The following is a 15,760-nucleotide window of genomic DNA, read 5'->3' on the forward strand; positions in this document are numbered from 1 at the left end:
GCTCTACCTCACACGGATGATGCGAGATGAGGTGGTCAGCACAGAGCCCGATGCAGGGCTTGAACCTATGAACCGCGAGATCATGACCTGAGCCGAATCTGGATGCTTAACTGACCGGGCCACCCAGCCACCCTATTGGTTTATACATCTAAAGCACTTAAGACAATGCCAGATACAGAATCAGCATTCCATAAATGCCAGCTATCATTAGTATAGATAGGATTCAAAAGATTTGCCTATTACTCAATGTATCTTATGTAACATACGATATAGAATATATTAATGCCTAACACCAACAGTATAGAAGTGAAATATTAATGTGTTACATTGACATTGATTCTACATCAGTAGATATTTGTGTTATTCACATATATAAAATCCTCATTTTATATGCAGGGAAACTGAGAGGTGGTTTCTTCAATGCCACCAGTCCTACATGAGGACTGGTGCTGCTGTACCTCCCCCTGCTCAGGGGCCCCAGGATCTTTGGGGGACCCTGGACCAGGCTCATGGACACAGGGCTCTCAGTCAGCCAGGCAGGGCTCCAGCTCCTCTTCTGGTCTCCAGTTCTAGCTCAGGGCATAAATAGCCCTTTCCGGCCACCCTGGACAAGGAAGACCGCCCCGGGACAGTCCTTCCTCTGAATCCCCCACCCCCAGCCCTCCTTTATGGGGCTCCTGGGGAGGCCACTTCCTTTTCCTTCAGAATAAACTGGATGCTCCAGTCTCCCCTGGCACAGCTTCTAAACAGCACCCAACTATTAACACAAAGTTCAGGAACAGGAAAAACTACTCAGTGTGCTGTAAGAAGTCAGGGGAGGGCTCCCCCTGGGGGATGGGCCAAGACTGGCAGGGCCCCAGGGGGGCCCCCAGGGGGGCCCCAGGGGGCTTGATCATGAGTGGGGCTCTAGAGGGGGCCTGGGTCGTCTTGGTTTTGGGGCCTTGGTGCTGATTACGTGAGTGTGTTGTTTGTGACAATGCAATAAGCTGTACACTGTATTTTAATAAAAATTTACATGAAAACAAACTGCCTGGTTCGGTCCCAGCCCCGGGGTAGCAGGAGAAACCTTGGGCCGCTTGCAGCTGGATGCCATCCCCTTTAGTCACCCTGCAGCAGCTCTGTGGCCCTGGGAAAACCCCTTCCCCTCTCTGGCCTCAGTTTCCCTCTGCTGAATGAGTAAGTGGTCAGTGTGTCTATTCCTGGCTGTACAGCAGGAATGGAGCCTCTGACAAACACTGATGTACGGATGCCTGGGCCGGAAGACGGACCATTAAGTCATATAGCCTCCGGGGGAGCCTTTCTGCACCTTTGCTTTGTTCTAATTCTTTCCTTTGAAAAAACCATAGCTTCACAGGAAGCTGTAAAATACAACGTCCTGGGAGGTCCCGTGAACCCCCATCCCCAGCCTCCTCCAGCCATAACCCCTTGTGCAACTGCAGACACCATCCAGACCAGCAAATTGACATAGGTAAGTCCGCCGAGGTTATTCTGACTCACCAGACGAGGACATGCGTGTGCGTGCATGTGGGTCTCCCTGTAATTTTACACCCGGGTCGCTTGCGGTAGTCCCCCGCCGTGATCAATCACACAACTGTTCCATCACCAGGCTCCCGGTGCTACCCCCCATAGCCACGCCCACCTGTCCTCCGCAGTCCCTCCAGGCCACCAATCTGTCCCCCGGCTCCACCATTTTGCCCTTTCAGGAATGCTATACAAATGAAATTGTAGAGTTTCACTCAGTGTCCCTGGAAGTTCATCATTACTTCCTTCCTCTTGACGGCTGCGGAATACGTGCTCCACGGCACAGGTGCACCAGTTTAATATCCATTCGCCCCCCGAAGGGCATCTGGGCACCTTCCAGTTTGGGGGCTGTTCTGAATAGAACCACGATGACCATTCTGATACAGGATGTTGTGTGACCATAAGTCTTCATTTCTCTGGAATGAATGCCCAAGAGTGCGATAGCTAGGTCATACGAGAAGCGTGCATTTACTCTGAAAGGAAACTGCCAAACTGTCTTCCGGAGCAGCTGGACCATCTTACATTCCCAACAGCGAGGCAGCAGCGGTCCGGTTTCTCCGCATCCCTGCCAGCGTCTCATGCTGCTACTATTTTTTTTTTTTTTTTTTTTTACATCAGCCACTCTAATAGCTACGGGGCGAGAGCTCACTGTGGTTTTGGGGTGCATCTCACTGATGGCCCATGTTGTCGACCATTATTGTTACGTGTGTTTACCTGCCAGCCGCGTATCTTCTTTGGTGAAATGTCTGTTCGCGTGCACCTTCATTTTTCAAAGCTCCCCGGATGGGTTTGATGTGTGACCAGCTAATCCCCTAGGAGCTTCCGAACTTGGGAAGTTCTGTCAGTTTTAAAAAGAACATGGTCGCTGCTGTAAGAATTCTGGGCAGCCTGCGCTTTCTGGAAGGGCTACCTGCAGAGTTCTGTGGTGGGGTCCAGGCTGCTACAGGTGGCTTGGAGTTACTGTGTCTCAGGCCAGAGGGGGAAGTTTGTCTGTTCCTGAGAAGGAATGGGGAGAAAACAGAGAGCAGAGACAGAGGGGAGAAGGAGGCTCTGGAGGCCACGTGGCATAGGAGGGGACCCCTCCCTCCCACGGGAGCCTCTACAGGTATTACTGTCTCCTACAGAGCAGTGAGTGGCTAAGTCCATGTCTAAGGCGAGGGCATGACCCAGGAGGGAACTTGAGGCAAGCCAGCTCCAGACAGTCGCAGGCCCCGGAATGGACCTATTTGTGGAGTTTACGTCAGTCTCCAAAGGGGTGGGGAAGGCCGTACCCCTCCCAGTTACAGGGCCCCCTCCCTCTCATTAAATAAGCAATAAATTCCCACTGCACCAACTGTAGAAATAACAGCAGAGCACAACAAGGAAATAAAATCATCCGCCGTCCCAGCTCTCTAGGGACTAACCAGTGTAACTATTTGAGGGTACTTTCTGGCTGGGCCTTTCTCTAAATGTGTGCCTGTGACTGGGCGTATATATGTTTTTTGGTTACACAGAAGTATATTCTGTTCTATAAAATACATCCACCCCCTCACCCCACACTTGTCTCAAGCATGTTTTTAGGTCTTCAAACATCCCTCCACGTCACCCCTTTGGAAGCTGCCTGGAACCCCTGTGGGTTCCTCATCGCCCCAGGTGGGCGCTGGGCTTAGGTCCATCTCTCCTCTCCTGGTAAACAAAGCTGCGGGACCGTCCCATCAATGCGGCCTCTGTGAACAGGTTGGGATGTTCCTCTAGGACCCATTCTTGGAATTTCTGGGTCACAGGGTGGGAGTGTTTTGATGTCTCTGGGTACACACAGATGTTGACCCAAGAGGTTGGGTCAACACACTCCTGGTGGCAGTGGTGGTGAGTGTTTGGCCATCTCGGGGCTCCAGAAGTTTCTCTGTTGGGGCAGAGATGAGCGCAAGGGAGAAGGTGCTGGGTGGCACTCTGCCCCACGCAGAATGCCCTTACTCGACGCCAGGTCCACAGGAATCAGCTGTGAGACATGCCGCAGAGGCTGTGTGAGCAACGGTGCACCAGGTCTGTGTTTCTGACCCCTCCACCGGCTGTCGGGGAGAAAGTAGCTAACAGCCAGGGCCAGGTCTGGGGCTCGCCCCTCACCACTGGCCTCCAGAGTCAGTAAGCAGGGTCCCTCTCTGGGGGCGTGGAAGCAGAGACACAGAGAAGGTGCCCTTATCCCTCAGACGTGAGGCTTTTTGCCCACCGACTGGGGTTCCCAGTTCTGGTCTCACAAGCGAAATGATCCTGCCCCAGTCTCTGCTTCCTCATCTATGAAACGGGGCTGATCTTCCCGCCTCAGAGGCCGTTAATGAGGCTCCTGGGAGCTTACAGACTGGAGGTGCCTTGTAAACAGACGGATGTGAAGCGTTGCCATGCTGGCTCATGCCCGGGCTGTCCTGCCCAGTCCCCCAAACCCCACCTGGGGCCTCCCTCTGAAAAGGCCACAGAGGGCTCCTGCCCGCCCACCCTCTGCCTTCCTGTCCTGGCTCTGGGCCCCAGACAGCCCTGCCTGCCAGCCTGAGGCCCCACTGCCCAGCAGCACAGTGAGACAATTATCTCCAGGCTGGCCTCTGTGCCCTTCCGTCCTGCCAGGCAGTTCTGCCCAGGAGCTCAGCCTGAGTCTGGATAACTCCCTGCTGGTGGTGGGATGTGTCTCTTTGCAACGCCCCCTGGGCAGAGGTGTGGGGAGAGAGATCAGGGTGGCCAGGCAGGGGCCCTGGGTGAGACCCGAGGGCATCTAGTCCCTCTCTGGGCCTCAGTTTCCCTGCCTGCACCATGAGGGTGTTTGTCTAAAGAAGTGGTTCTTCACTCTGTGTGTGGGGGGGGGGTGCGTCAGGCCATTTGGGGACAGTGATTCATTCATCCCACTTAGTAATCATGCAGTCCCCACTTTGGGCCAGGCTCTCTAAGAGCTTAGGACTGACTCACATCACCCTCACAGCCAGCCTGCGATGTGGGATGTCCTTATCTCCACTTCACAGATGAGAAAACAGAGGCTCCTGGATGTGATCAGGGGCATTATTCCGAGCACAGGACGATACGGAGTGAATAAGACAGACCCATCACTGTCCGTGTGGACGGAGGGGGCACACCAGAAAAGTAGATAAGGATATGTGCACAGACAAGGCCGCTTGGACCAGTACAGAAAGTAGGAGCAGCTGCACGAGACAGGAGAGACACTAGCCAAGAAAAGCCCCCAAGAAGAAGTGACCGCTGGCTCTGAAGGGCGGGGCTCCGTGTAATGGATAAGCAAGGGAAAGGCCTGAGGCGGGAGCCAGCTGTGCACGTTCAAGGTGAGGGTCCCTCATGTGGCGCACGGGGCCAGGCCAGGCATCTGCTGCAGGAACGAAGCCTGGCTTGGAGAAGGAGGCCCACTGAGCCCCCCAATACCACCACTCCAGCCCAGCATGGAGCCCAGTTCGGGGCTTGAACTCACGACCCTGAGATCAAGACCTGAGCTGAGATCAAGAGTCAGATACTTAATGGCTGAGTCACCCAGGTGCCCCAAGCTTCTCAAGGGCGGTAGAGGGCCCCGAAGCCTTAGTGGGGGATGGGGGGGTGGTGTCTGGATAAAAGGGGAGCCCTAACCTACACCCTGGGTTCATGGGACGGAGGGGCTGGAGAGGAAAGCAGCTCAGTGTGTGGGGGCTTCTATTTCAGGGGTGGCAAGATGCCATCACAGCTCTGTCCCCCACACGGCTGGTCTCTGCTTGGGACACAGAGCACTCTCTGGGCAGATGGCTACGGCCCAGGCAGAAGGCCTTGGGTGTCCTTGGCCCACGGGGTGGGCTGGTGGCTGCAGCAGCTGCAGGCAGAGTCCGTCTGTGGCTCAGCCGAGTGGGTGGATGGAGGCAGTGTCCCCACTGCAGGGTGAGAGTGGCGGTCCGACCCAGCCCCTGACCTCCCCAGACTCCAACCTACAGAACACCCAGCTAGGCCCTCCCCCAGCTCCCCTCTCTGTACCAGCAATTCCCATATGGGGGGGGGCCCATTTTTGTGATAGCACTGCCACCCACCCAGACCCCCAAGGCAGACCCCTGAGTACTATAGTCTGTGACCCCTTTGATGCCTTCCTCTCCCTCCCCGCCCCCATCCCCCCCCCCCCCCCGGCCTCGGGCTGACCCTCATTGGACACTCCACTCCATGAGCTGCCTTGGCCTCCCCCTCGGACCACCTCTGGCACTTCCCATAATGCCTGCCCCACCCAACCCAGGCCTGGCATGGGAGCACCCTCTGGACAGCGCTTTCTGGGTGAAAGAAAGAGAGACAGACAACAAACTTCAGGCTGAAGGAGACAACGTGGGACATCCTTCTCTCACCTGACAAACACCGAGAGCTGTTCTGCGTCAGGCTCTGGCCTGTCACTAAGGCCTGGCTCAAGTGCCACCTCCTAGGTCTCTGGTCCCTCAGTCAGTACCGAGATAGTTGCAGAGCACAAAAAGGAGGGGGGTATGGCTGGAGGGAGCAAGTAGGGGGAGGCTGGAAGGCTCCTGAGGGCCTGGCCCAGATTTCCTATGACCCGATATGGGTGCAATGTCAGTGAGACAAATGTGGCCCTAGGAGAGGGGGTGAGCAACCCTGCTGTCCCCAAGGCAGAGTCCACACCCTGGCTTTCCACTGATGGGCTAGGTGACCCTGGGGGAGAGTTCTGTCCTGTCAGGGCTCATGTCCCTGTCTGGGGCTGCCTGGTAGGGATACCTATCTGAGGCCTGATGACAGGCTAAGCGCGTGTCTACAGAGGCAAAGCCATATGCACAGCGTGCCTGGGGAAGGCTGCTGGAGGGGAGGACGCCCTGCGTGTCTGGCCCGTGCAGCACCCACCCTGCCCGTGGAGCTCTGGGGTTGGCAGATCCTCACCCCTAGGCTCCAGGAGGAAGCAGCAGCCCTGAGAACAGGAGGCGGAACCCACAATTGGTCCAGGGAACACATCAGCTGAGTGCAGGACCCGGACCCGGACCCGGACCCGGACTACCCAGGCCTGAATCCCCTTCAGCCCACAGGGCCCTTGAGGCTAGCTACATGCCTCCTGGAGTCTCGAGCTCTTCTTCTAAGGAAGAGCCTCCAGACCCTGCTCTGTCTCTCTGGTGGCTCTGAGCCTCATAGGTACCTCCTAGTGAGCGCTCTCTAACCTGGGAAACGCCATGGACAAATCTCGGGCCCTGTACATTCCGGCTGCAGAAGCCCAGGCCATCTGAGGGCCTCACCCTTGCTGAGAAATTGCTCTCCCCTGAGAACCCTTTTGTGCCACCTGAAGTCATCTCTGTGAGTCCTCACTCTGGCCTCAGGGGCCCGGGAATGGCCCACTTACAGATGCGGGGCAGGCCTGCCCCACAGCCCTGACTCTACCTCCCCCCCCCAGGCTGCTCCCCTCCAGGGAGACAAGGCGAGACAGGATTTCCCCCACCCTGAGATGCTGGTTAAAAAGGATGTGAGGTCGATCTGAAACACAATTTTTTTTTTTTTTTTGAAATATACGGTGCCCCAGGCAGCTTAAAAAAAGTGTGTGTTTTTTTTTTTTTCTTTAAATACATACTACTGGGAAAAAGAGCAAAGATGAAATGGTAAGAAAAATGATTTCTTGTTTATAGGTCCCAGCTTGGCTAAGAAGGATGGAGGTGCGGCAGCCTGGGGTGGGAGGTCAGCTGGTCCCGGGCATCGAGCATGGGGGTAGGGGGCGGTCCTGAGGATTTATGTAGATACACCCAGGGGTAAACCCTGTCCTCCCATCCGTAGAGCCCCTGGCACTCAGGGTCAGTGAGTCCAGGCTCTGTGCTGGGGCCAGAGGCTGGCCGCCTGGGTGAAGGAGGCATCCTTGTGCGTACCTGTGGCTTTGGCAGATGTGTTCATATGCCCACTACCCAGCTGAGGCGGCCAGCTTGGCCTATGTTGCCCTCTGCTTCCAAATATATTCAGTGGGCTGTCTGTAGCCTCGGTTTACTGCCCCGCCCCCACAAACACACACACAAGTGAATCCTCCCCCTACATGGTCAGGTGGGGCTGACCCCACCTGCCCAGATCCAGAGGCAGCCAAGTGACAGAAGCAAGCTGACTGGCATACAGCCTTCCCTGGGCCATGGAGGTGGTTTCGGGAGTGGCCATGAGCCCCAGGGCTGACCAGTGAGATGGGAGGCCAGAGCTCCCACAGGAGAACATGACCCCAGGGGCAGACAAACAGGGGAGCAGAGTATTAGAGCCCCTGGAACCAGCCACACTGAAGCAGACCCCTGGGCTGTGCCCGGATAGTAACCATTCAAATCTCTTCTGACTCGAGTTTCTGTCCTTTGCCACCCAAGGGCTCCTGGGTTAAGTCCGCTCCCCAGCCCCGGCCTGGCTTCCTTCCCTTCCCAGATGTCCATGTTCCTTAAGCCCCAGTGTGTCCCAAAGCTTCTCTCTGCGTGGTGAGAATCCAGGGAAGGCAGGGGACGAGAACAGTATTTTGGGTCACAGATCCACCATGTGCTTTATTACCTCACGGAATCCCGATGGCTACCCTGCAAAGCTGGAATTATTGGCCCCACTTGACAGAAAAGGAAACTGAGCTTCAGAGAGGTTAAGCCATCTGTCCCAAGCCCCACTGCCACCGGGTGGCAGATACGGGGCTCCATCTGAGCAACTTCTTGGAGGGTGGCTGGGCCCTGTGGCAGGGGGTGATATTGGAAAAGCCCTCGAGAATGCCAACACGGTGCCCCCTCCCAGCTCCGCTGTCCCCCCACCCCCCGCCCCAGTCTCAGGGAGCTCCTCTGAGGCAGCCTGATCACCCAGCAGCCCTGGAGATTGTCGGGGACTGAAGCCGACCCAGGATGGGGGATCGAGGGACTTGGAAGGTGCCTGCAGCCATCTGGGTGACAACGGAGTGAAGCCGGGCGTTTCTCTCTTGTTCGATAATGAGAGCAAATGTGAGGAAGGCTCTCTGTGTTATCGCAGGGCCCAGCAAGTGTGGCGAGACACAGGCTGTGATTTTCAGTGAGGGCTGTGGTGATTAAAAATGTATCACTTCCCTTATTAACCATTCCAAACAGTTGCCGGGACCGTCTTGACGAGGAATGGAACCGCCGAAGCCAACAAAACATCTTGCAATTAACCACACTCAGATGGGCTGCCCACTAAGCTTCGAGGCTGCTCCAGTGGGACCCTGTCACAATTGGATGATTTGTCACTCTGAGGACAGGCCAATGCACCCGTGTCCAACAAGGTCAGGCGTGACTGGAGACTGGGAGACTCGGGGCATCTCTAGCCCAGGTCTCGTGTCCCCAGCTCATCCCCAGAAGGTCAGGTGGACGAGAGCGGGAGGCCAGAGTCCTCCATCTGGGGTCTGTCCAGGGCGCCCAGCCCCCGAGATCCCAGGTGGATCGGGCCCTGAGCCCACACCACACTCGGTCTGGCTTCAGCCCCGCCGTCCCCAGCCTCACCGGCCTTGTCCTGGCTCTCCCTCAACCCGTGACAAGTCAATTTGCCAAAATCCCATTCACTGAATAGTCAATTTGCAGCATGACAGGCTCATCAAAAACACTCGATCCCCTTAACCTTTTTGTTTTAGTTGGCCGGGTTACGTTTTTGCTTTCAAATGGCATTTGAACGAAGGTTTGATTTGTGTCTCCCTGAGAATGGGCACAGAGGGACAGAGGGGACAGAGGGAGAATGAGGTGGCTGTATTATCACCCACACAGGTGGCACTGGGCAGAGGCTGAGCGGGAGGGAGTGGACGGTCTGCAGGCACAGGGGAGCAGACAGGCCCACTTGGGGGAGCTTCTAGGTGGGGCTGGGCCCAGGCTTTGAGAGGGTGGGGTGCTTTGGGGTGAGGGTCTCTAGGGAGAGCTCCAGACTCTCAACCTTCTTGCCAGGGCTGACCAGGCACCGGCTGGCAGCAAAAGGGGCCTATGTTGTCTTTCTGGGATAGGGAAGGAAGCAGGTCCCCGTGCCCCTGGCTGGGGAGAGGTCAAGGGGTCTCACCTGTCAGGGAGGGGAGGGCGACAGAGGTCAGTGACCACACAGGCTTCTCCTGGAAGGACCAAGACAGGGGGTTGCTGGTCTTCCTGTCTCGTAGTAGCCCATCAGACCCAGCACCGGTCCTCAGCCCTTTTAAAAAGTTAAACCTGTTATTTTGAGACCCCTGTAGATTCACTGGTAGTTGCTGAAAGTAACAGAGAGAAATCCTATGTGTAGAGGACGATATCACCACCAGGATACTGACGTTGTACCGTCCATCATCCTAGATTTCCCGTTTTACTCCTACTCATGTGCATGCGTCTGCATGTGTGCGTGTGCCCATGTGTGCACGTGTGCGTTTGGTTCCATGTCCTCCCATCGCACGTGCAGGTTCACATACCCACCCTCCCAGTCAAAACACGCAACCGTTCCATTGCAAGGAGCCCTCGTCCACCCCTCTCTTTTACAACCCAAACCTTCTGCGACCCCCTTCTCTGTTCTGAAACAGAGCTCACAAATAACGGATCTATCTACATGCATATTTTAAAACAAAAGTCAACAGAATGCCCTCACTGTAACAACACAGAAAGGGAGCAAAGTGACCCACAAGGAAGTGACAGGCATCAGGTGTGATAGCGGTGGGTCTGGCTGTCCCACAGGGCAAATGAGGAAGTCAGCTGCCTGCCTCTCTAGGCGACAGTCGCTCCAACCCAGACGGATGCAGGGGCTTGCCGGCCAGTCGGTGCCACAGGGGATGCTGCCCTCCGTGACGGGATCCTTTGAATGGTGACAGCCCTTGGCAAAACTCTGAACATACCAAAGTCTGATCTGCCCTCGACTGTGAGAAGAGCAGTGTGTTCCTGGGAAACTCAATGTATATTAAAATCATATGAAATGCATTTTGTAGCTCGGATGTCGAATGGAGTGAGGTCCCAGGCTCAGTTAATTACGTACGGATTTTCAATCCCGTGAATCCGGGGTTAGACATTCGCAGGTTCTTGGCTGTGCAGGCCTGCCCCACACGGTGCACGGAGCTAGACCTCTGACAACTGCTAGCCACACACCTTTCCTTGAGGCCCCCATAATGCCTGCTAACATCTCCAATGGCCCCAAGGAGGCAGTGCAGCCCTGCTGAAAGTCCCCACAACTCACTCTCTGTCCCCACACGGACAGTTCCACCTGTATCTGTCTCCCCAGGGGCAGGGGCTGTGGTCCCCCAGGATCCAGCCCAGGCCCGGTGCTGGACAGGTGCTAATAAATGTGCCCAATAAGGCTGATCTGAACAGAGTCAGCCAAGGTGACAATGGTGAAGCTATGATGAACTGACTCCCTTGAGGCCTGGTGGGTCAGGGCTTCCCATCAGGAGACTGCTGCTTCCTTTAAGGGCCCGTTGGTCACCATGTCCTCCAAACTGAGCTTTTAATTGGCTCAAATCCGGAACTTCAAAGCAGTGATTGGAAACGAAACTGCTTTATGCAACTGGCTTGGCAGCCGGGGCATCTCAATAATAAAGCATATATGCAAATACACAGAACTTCCCTGAAGGACCTGAAGGAAGCAGACACAGCAGTGTCCCTCTAAGTAGAGGGACAAGGAGGGAGGAATTGATTTTGTACTGTGTACAGACATTTCTAAAAAATGTTTATTTATTTCTGAGACAGAGAGAGAGAGAGAGAGAGAGGGACTCTGTTGAGTGCAAGCCGGGGAGGGGCAGAGAGAGAGAGAGGGAGACACAGAATCCGAAGCAGGCCCAGGCTCTGAGCTGTCAGCACAGAGCCCGACGCGGGGCTCGAACTCACAAACCGTGAGATCATGATCTGAGCCAAGGTCAGACGATCAACCAACTGGGCCACCCAGGTGCTCTTGTGTACAGACAGTTTTGTTCCATGTGGATGAATTATCTCTCAATTATATGAATAAATGATCACCAAAAAAACCAGATCGAAGCAGGTATTACTTGTGTGATTAAATTTGTTTGAGCACCTACTGTGTGCCAGGCACCCCCAGAGAGCCCATCCCCCTGGAATGCTTATGTCCTAAGGACTGGGTTCTGGATGGAGGGCGCAGAGCCCCCCGAATGTCCCCTCTGTCCCGGGACAGAGACCCCAGGGAAGGCAGTGGAGGCACTGGCAGGTGCCCAGCCAGTCCCACCCCTCCTGAGTCAACGCCAGGGGTCCCCGGAGCTAAGTGGTCCAACAGAAAGTGCGAGGCCTGCATCGCTCAGCCTTTATCAAAGAAAGGGTAGATCAGAACCACAACGAGACCACATCACACCATGAGGATGGCTGTTATGAAAAGCCCCAAACACAAAATAGCAAGTACTGTTGAGGATGCGGAGAAATTGAAACACGTGTGCATTGCTGGAAGGAACGTAAAATGGTGCAGCTGCTGTGGAATACAATACGCTGGTTCCTCAAAGAATTAAATATACAGGCACCTGGGGGGCTCAGTCGGTTGGGCGTCCGACTTTGGCTCAGGTCACGATCTCGCAGTTCGTGGGATCGAGCCCCGCGTCGGGCTCTGTGCTGACAGCTCGGAGCCTGGAGCCTGCTTCGGATTCTGTGTCTCCCTCTCTCTCTCTGCCCCTCCCTCATTCACACACTGTGTCTGTCTGTCTATCTCTCAAAAATAAACACTAAAAAATTTTTTTATTAATCAAATATAGGGGCGCCCGGGTGGCTCAGTCAGTTAAGCTCAGGTCATGATATGGGCTCAGGTCGTGATCTGGCAGTTTGTGGGATCGAGCCCTGCGTCGGGCTCCACGCTGAGTGGAGAGCCTGCTTGGGATCGTCTCTCTGCCCTCCCCCCCCCCGACTCTCAAAATAAATAACTAAACAATTTTTAAAAACTAAGTACAGAATTACCAGATGATGCAGCATGTCCACCTCTGGGTATGTAACCAAAAGGATCAAAGGCAGGGTCTGGAAGAGATGTTGGTACACACATGCTCATGGCAGTGTTATTCACAAGAGCTAAACGTGGATGCATCAAGTGTCCACTGATGGGTGAACTCATAAAGAAGATGCGGTCTATCCACACAATGGGATATTATTCACCCCCAGAAAGGAAGGACGTTGTGAGAGACGCTACAACATGGAGGAACCTTGAGGACGTAATGCTGAGTGAAATCAGCCAGTCACGAAAGGACAAATACCCCACCTATGATCCCATTTATATGAGGCCTCTAGAGCAGACAAAACGTAAGTGGTGGCGGAAGCTGGGGGAGGGGAACGGGGAGTTAGTGTTTAATGGGGACAGAGTTTCAGTTTGGGAAGATGAAAAGGTTCTGGAGGTGGATGGTGGGGACGGCTGCACAACAGTGTGAGTATATATGTGTATATATATATATGTATTTTTTTAATATATATATTTTTTAATTTGGGGGGGAGGGGCAGAGGGAGAGAGTGAATCCCAAGCACTGAGGGCCTGACCTCATGACCCTGGGGTCATGACCCGAGCCGAAATCAAGAGGACGGTGCTCAGCCAACTGAGCCCCCTGGTTCCCCAGCACTGTGACTGTATCTCATGCCACTGAGCTGCACCCTTACAAATGGTTAAAATGGTAAATTTTATGCTACGTGTGTATTTTACCACAACTTTAAGAAGAAGGCTGTCGGTGCCTTGCCAGGCCAGGGCCTGCAGGGCTACCGAGAAACAAAGTGGGGCCCTGCCTGCAAGGGACGCCCCGAGTCTGGTGGGGGAGACAGGGAAGCGGGTAGTCGGTGACAACAGAGGGCCCTGTAGTGTGTCACAGGGGAGGCCCGGGGATCCAGGAGCCCAGCGAGGGGACCCATTTGCCTGGGGAGTCCAGAAAGAGGCACGAGCTGGAGGTTGGGGCCTGAGGTGAGGGGCGGAAAGGGTATCCCTGGAAGAGGAACCAGCAGGGGCCAAAATGTGGAGGCGTGAACTCTGTCTCCTAAGAGCCTGGGCAGGAGTGGGGTGCAGCGGGGTCAGCGCAGGACAGGAGAAGCAGGAGGCAGTAGGGGCCCTGGAGCCAGAGACGGGAGTGTGCGAGCAGGGCCACCCCACTGCTCCGCGGCACCCGCCCTCTTTTCTTCCCTCCGTCTCTCCAGGGCTTGGGCCCCTGTGGACTTGTTCACCGCCCCTCCGAACCGCAGCTGTTTGCTGCGAGCACCCCACCAGGGCTGGCACACAGACCGGGTCGGATGAATGAATTGGCGCATGGACGATGACCCCACGGTGACCACGTATGACAGGCAGACTCAGCTGTGTGCGAAAGATTCAGGATGTCTGAATGCAGCTTCCCCTTCTTGGAGCCACCGGTCCCTCTCCTCCCAGCCACCCGTGCGGTCCGGCACCCGGCAAGAGCTGACCCTGCCGCTCTGCTTCCGGGTGACAACACAGGCCCAGAGAGGGCGAGAGGCCTGCCCAGGATCACAGAGCCAGGCAGGGCCAGAGCTGGAGTGGAATGTCCTTCTCTTGTTCTAGAAGACCCTGGGAGGGCCTCAGAGACCTAGGGGCAGGGGTGAGGTGACACAGAGACAACAGGAGCCGGAGTGCAGGTGGGGTGAGACACGCAAGGGAAAGTGGCAGCCTCAGATGAGCCCGGTGGGTGCTCAGTCGGCACCCAACAACAATGCCTCCTGGGCCCCTGTTGACCACAACAGAACCGGGGTTAGACCGTGATCCAGGGGCATTCTCAGGAGCATCCTGGCTCCCAGCCCCTGCTATTAGCAGACCTGCAGGGAGCAAGCTTCACCCCTGCTTAGCCAGCCTCTGCCTCACCGGCAGTTTTCCTGGCTGTCCAAATGGGGTGTGGAGGTCTGAGGCCCTAGGACGTCACTAGTCTCTGGGGACACATGTGCCCTGCTACGGGCATGGGAAAAGGACAAATGAGAGCCCTGTCTGGCCTCCCCTCCAACTTCCCCACAGTCCAGCCATGGAACCATGGCCACCACCCCTGATCAGGACCCTCCATGGCTCCCTCCCGGCCACTACCTGCAGAGAGAGTCTACTCCTGGCACTCCAGGTGATTTCTGCCTTGGGTCCTGCCCACATTTTCAGTGTCGTCTCTGTCTTTTCCCTCACGCCTGGGGCTCGGACCAGACGTAGCTGCTTTCAGTAAAAGCCTTTAGTATACGCACAGCACCGGAGCTGGGCTTTAGGGGCTGGCTGTGCAGCCTCAAGCCCTGTGCTACCCCCTCACCGGGTGCCACCTGGGACAAGTCATTTGATAACTCAGTGGCATTGTCAGCACAATAGGGATAATAAGAGCCCCACCTCCCAGGGTCACTGTGAAGGTCAAACGAGCTTATGCCTGCAAAACTCTTGCGATTGTGGCCTAACATTTGTGTACCTGGAGTGCTCTTCCCTCCTTGACCACCTGGAAAATTCCCATTCACACTACATGCCTGCTGTAGGACGCAGTGACCCTCCCCATCGCCGGGTCATCTTCCTGTCCCATCCCTTGGCACTGTGTATTGAGAGTGTCTGTTCATGTCTGTCTCGCCCACCGGCCTTCAGGCTCCCAGAAGGCAGAAACTATCTATTACTCAGCAATGTGCCCCACTGCTTAGGGCAGTGCCCGCTGCAGAGCCATAATTCATTCATTCAACAGAGATTTACTGAGCAGTTATTATATGCCTGTGCTTTTCTAGATGCTAGGGTAGCAACAGTTAACACACTGTCAACCTCTCTGCCCTGGTACGTTCTAGCAGGTGAACCAATCAACCAACGGCAGCGGGCAGATGGAGACAGCGCTGGGCAGAGAAGGAATAGAGGAATGTCAGGTGAGGGGTCACGGAAGTTCCAGCCAGAGTGAATGAGCGAATGAGCAGGAGGCGCCCCACTTCAGCCCCCAACCCCCCAGAAGCTGTGAATTTCACACTCAGTGCGAACTCCCTGTAGCCCCAGCTTTCCGTGTTCAAGCAGCAGGATGTGACGTGCCCGTAAGACAGCGGTTACCCTGTAGTTACAGTCTGAAAGGGGCTCACCTTAATTAAGACACCATTAATTAAGCCGTCAGTATGATAATGATCTCAGTTGTTAGCAAATTTGATTAAGGAGCTGATTCTGGAGGCCTCGCGATTTCCCCCCATTGCATTAATAAATCTCCCGCTCGTGTCGTATTGCCGTCCTTTATCTTGTTCACTCTGCCACCGCTGTAAGTGACTGAGCCCCACCCCCGGCGGGTACCCACCGTCGGACAGAGCCCAAATGTCATAACACTCTCTTAGGGTCTGCTCCAGGGGACCCAGAGGATGGCCACCTGGACGAGCTCCTCTAAGCCACGGGACACCCTGATCCTGCCACGCACGGGGACCCCGGGGCGAGTCGGTCAAGTCTGGCA

At 55.4% G+C, this 15,760-nt stretch overlaps 1 long non-coding RNA gene across 2 annotated transcripts in view; it reads right to left on the minus strand.

Moving 5' to 3' along the window:
* Window positions 1–2,053: 2,053 nt before the first annotated feature.
* The window catches only part of LOC131506729 (uncharacterized), a 67,158-nt gene continuing 53,451 nt past the window's right edge, over window positions 2,054–15,760 (minus strand). The window contains exons 2-3 of one of the 2 annotated variants that reach the window (XR_009259120.1): window positions 9,475–9,600; window positions 2,054–2,517 (exon numbers count right to left, since the gene is read on the minus strand). This is a non-coding gene — a long non-coding RNA (uncharacterized LOC131506729). The remainder of the gene's footprint in view (window positions 2,518–9,474; window positions 9,601–15,760) is intronic. The other variant, XR_009259136.1, reaches the window with a different exon arrangement.

Source organism: Neofelis nebulosa, chromosome 1, assembly GCF_028018385.1.
Source record: "Neofelis nebulosa isolate mNeoNeb1 chromosome 1, mNeoNeb1.pri, whole genome shotgun sequence".
NCBI classification, from domain to species: Eukaryota; Metazoa; Chordata; class Mammalia; order Carnivora; family Felidae; genus Neofelis; species Neofelis nebulosa.